This window comes from Zingiber officinale, chromosome 8B, assembly GCF_018446385.1.
Source record: "Zingiber officinale cultivar Zhangliang chromosome 8B, Zo_v1.1, whole genome shotgun sequence".
Lineage (NCBI taxonomy): Eukaryota > Viridiplantae > Streptophyta > Magnoliopsida > Zingiberales > Zingiberaceae > Zingiber > Zingiber officinale.
The window spans coordinates 11,045,481-11,050,252 of NC_056001.1; positions in this window are offsets into that span (position 1 = coordinate 11,045,481).

Sequence of the window (4,772 nt, forward strand, 5' to 3'; positions counted from 1 at the left end):
TAACTTAAGGAGACTTGGGTCGAACGTGTTAAGTTCCGCAGGAGATCCAAGTCAAAACCTAAAAGAACAAATAGATTAAGTTTTGGATCAAACGTGTTAAGTTCCGCAGGAGATCCAAAATTTAATTTAAAAGAACACATGGTAGCTAGGAAAAGGTTCAGATCTTTGTACAAAATTTTTGTACAGTGGAACCTATAGGCTTTCCGAGTAGCAACCAACAGAATCATCATCCTCTGAATCCGAGGTCGAGGCATTCTCCAGACTAGCCTTACTAGCCGGCCACCAAGAAGAAGAAGAAAGCAGCTTAAAAATGAGCATCGATGAAGAGGGAGAATCATCAGAAGAAAGCTACGATGAAGGAGGAGCATCAGAACATAAGTTAAGTGAGGTACGTGCATTATCTCCCTAGCAGTCATTTAAATTCATTAAGATTCTTTCCAAGGATTTGCTAAAACTAGAAAAAGAAAATGATGATTTGAAAAAATAATTAGCAAAAGCATGCCCATTAGTGTTGTTTGATAAGTTAAAATTAGAAAATGATAAGTTAAAAATTCAAATCAAAAGTTTGAATAATGACCATGCATGTTTAAATTTGAATAATTATCAAAAATCAAAAATTAGAAAGTATGGTAAGCTAAACTGAAATATTAGATGATCCTGTCTGAGAAGATTGACAAAATGGAAAGCTGGGAAGAGAACTTACTGTTGATGAAGAAGAATACCCGAGAACTCCCGATCCGAGAAAACCAAAGCGGATCCGGAAGAATAAAGTCACCGAACACCCTCCTTATACGAAGACTCAAGGACGAAAGGAGGGATCCACTGAAAAACACCAAGATCTGGAGCTTCCCCGGCTTCCTGCGCATAAGAGACCAACCAACACTATTGTCAGTGACCTAAGACTGGGGTGGGAATCCCTGGCTATGCCCTCCGACACTCAAGTCAGTGATCTCTCTTGGTGTGGAAGGAAGAAAGAAGATGAACAGTGATTGAAATTAGGGTTTGTAATGGATAGTTGTGAGTGTGGTGAGAGTAAGTATACCTGGCCAACGGAGATGATTTTCCTTTTTATACCACTTCATATAACCTCCGTAGTCTTGAAGTAGACCCCGGTTTGTTAGAATTTGTTATGAGATGACGTAAGTCATGTACTCGCAGAAAATAGTTTTTAAGGAATCTTTTTTGTACCCCAGATGTACCTTCTTTGTCGCCTAGTGCCTGTAGAAGAGTCTAGAAACATTCTTCCCGCTAAATCAACAAACTTGTTATACAATCACATACTACAGATATCTTCATTAAGCTATTTATGAATATTCTTGAAATATTTGTTCTCACCCTGTCTTATAAGCTATATGGAGACATATTTATCGTCCATACTTGCTTACCTTATTTTTATTATGTTACAGACAGTCTGATCTTATACTATGATTTGTATCAAACGGAATTGAACCTAAGTTATGTCCGGGCGAGTTACTATTATTGTTCAACATACGTCCTAATCGTCCGATAAAATACTATAGATCTTGTAAGGCCTTGTATCTTTTCACATCCAGGCGATCATATAAGTCCGCCCAATGCTAATATACATCTAGATGTGCTAATTCAAGCAATCTTTGTTTATCTATCTTAAATGTATAAACCCGGTCGATACTTGACCCATCTTTCTTAAGGTCTTATACTGGCCGATATTGACCTATTTTCCTTAAGCATATTATCCCGGTCGATATTGACCTATTTTCCTTAAGCATATTATCTCGGCCGATATTGACCTATTTTCCGTAAGCATATTATCCCAGTCGATATTCATGTTTGCTTAATTTTGCTATCTCCTTTCCCCTTTTCACCGGGGACCTACTAAACCTAACCCATATCATTAGACATCACCAGGGACAAATTAGGAATGTTTCTAAAAATTATATACCTCCAAAATTTTTGATTAATCTAGTAGGTAAGAACTTATATTGGATTTCAAGATCATACTTTGACTAAAATTCTCTCAATGTTAGAAACGAAATTGAATATTAATTTCTTTAAAGCTTTGTCTAAGAAAGTAGTTGTTGCTCCAATATTCAAGAAGACCTAGTGTCTTGCCACAGCATGGAAGTCTATTATTGAAATGAATATTTAATTGTCTAACTGTTAAAATGATTTATTTTAACAAGTTGAATTTTTTTTAGTTAAATTTTTACAATTGAAAAAATATTTTTATTAACTCTTTTATTTGTCAAAATATAAAGTATGAATTTATGAAAATTTTTAATAATTGTTAAACATTATGTTTACTATTTTTTTAAGTACCCCTCAAAATATTCTAATTTCCCCCCTATTTTTTTATGTGATCAAAGGGAGAGGAAAGGCAAGTTTAGGGGGAGTTAGGACGTTTAAAATTTGAAATTTGAATTTTGCTCACTCAATTGCAATATTATAATGTTATTTTAACTTCTTTTATAATATTATTCGCGCAATTTCATTACAACTTGCAATTTGGTTTGTTTATTTTTCACTAACTTGAACTTGGATTGATGCACATCAAAAAAGGAGAGATTGTTGGAACCCCATGGTGGTTTTGATATAATCAAGCAAATTAAGTTAGGTCCTGTTATGTTTTGATCCTTGTGTCTAAGTGTGTAGGAGCTTAGGAACACAAGAAGTCGATCGGAAGATGCAGCTAGCGAGAATGATGATACGGGAAGAGAGTCGACGGGCTCGGTGTATCCGAGGGACAAGGTGCTACAGAAGAGTACACCAGTGGACGAGAAGGACGTGCGCAACGTTCTAAGGGATGAGAAGCCAGAGCGAAAGTCTGCTCGAGGAGATAGCCGGAAATTGGGTTCGAATGAGCCCTATTTCAGTTAGCCGATATCACCTAGGCGATCGGAGCAATAGGAGAGCAAAAGATGATTGAAGATGCTGCTTGAGGCGCCTTCAATTTCTAGTTGGAGAGTAAAAGACGATTGAAGATGTTGCTGGAGGCGCCTTCAAAGGAAATTGAAGGCGCCTCTGTGGCACCTTTGCGCCTCGCTATGGAAGGCACCTTCTAGCCTTATGGAAGGTGCCTTCGACCAGGCTGATGTTACCGTTGCCAAGGGATAAAGCTTTATCCCTTGGCGCCTCGCTGAAGGCGCCTTCCACCTTATTGAAGGCGTCTTTCAGCTCCGGATAACTTTTCCCAAAGCTATAAAAATACCTCTGGACCTAGGAAATAAAAATCAACTCGTGTATTCTTTTCCTAGCAACTGTCTAAGCATTTAACCATTGTAAGAGGCTTTTTCGCCTACACAAAGGAGATCTTTTAAGAACTTTTTCATTGCCCTTGGATTAACAACCACCTAGGCTGTAACTAAGTAAATCTTAAGCCTCGTTTTTTTTGTTGTTAATTTAAATTATTATTTTTGTTGCTTTTAATTTGAGTTGAAAGAACGAGAAAGGTGTTATTTTTCTTGTTTAGGCAATTCACCTCCTCTTACTGGCCCCGCTGCATCAACAATGTTAACTACGATGTGTTGCGTAGATTAATAAATATGTAAAGCATACCTACATTCCACCTTGACCCAAAACACAAGTGTGAGATTTGTGTTGAAGCGAAAATGACAAGGTCATCATTTCAGCATATTGAAAGAAGTAACGAACCACTTGACCTAATCCACACTAATGTGTGCAACCTAAAAGGTACGCCAACACGTGGTGGTAAAAAATACTTCATCACTTTTGTAGATGATGACACAAAATACTGTTATGTGTATCTTCTAAGAAGTAAGGATGAAGCTATAGAGAAATTTGCTCTCTATAAGAATGAGGTTGAAAACAAGCTTAATAGAAAGATTAAGGTGGTTCGAAGTGACCGAGGCGGTGAATCATCGTTTGTTGAGTTGTGTGTTGAACATGAGATCAGACACGAAACAACAGCTCCTTATACTCCTCAACAAAATGGAGTTGTTGAGTGAAAGAATCTAATTCTAAAGGAAATGATGAATGCTCTTCTATTGAGCTCTAGATTGCCAGAATTCAGAATTTATATGGGGGGAAGCTGTGCTAACAACTAATTACCTTTTAAATAAGGTGTCTCAGAAGAAAGTATATAAAAGCTCTTATGAGTTGTGGAATGGAAGACAGTCATCCTACAAATATTTACGAGTGTGGGAGTATCTTGCCAAAGTGTTGGTGTCTGATCTGAAAAGGATTAAGATATAGCACCAAAGACTGTTGATTACATATTTATTAGTTATGCACAGAACAGCAGTGCGTATTGATTTGTTGTGTATGAATCACAAATACCAGAGATACACAAGAACTCGATAATAGAATAAAAAAATATCTCATTCTTCGAGCATATATTTTTGTATAAGACCCGAGAGGATGTTATCTCCTCAAAGCGGACATATGAAACACAAGGTGAAGATGATGATGAAGAATCAGTGGAGGTTGAGCTTAGACGGAGCAAAAGAGCTCGGGTAGAAAAATTCCTATTGATCGGATTTTATCACTTTCATGTTGGAAAGTGAGCCCCGAAGTTACTCAAAAGTTGTAGGCTTTTCTGATGGACCTCACTAGAGAGAGACAATTGCATCTGAGATAGACTATATCTTGAAAAATCACACTTGGGAACTTGTTAATCTTCCTCCTAGAAGTAAACCACTAAGTTACAAGTGGATCTTCAAGAAGAAAATGAAGTAAGATGACACAATTGATGAGTATAAGGCCAGATTGGTAATCAAATGATACCGACAACGAGAATGACTTGATTAGTTTAATACGTATTCTCTGATGTCGAG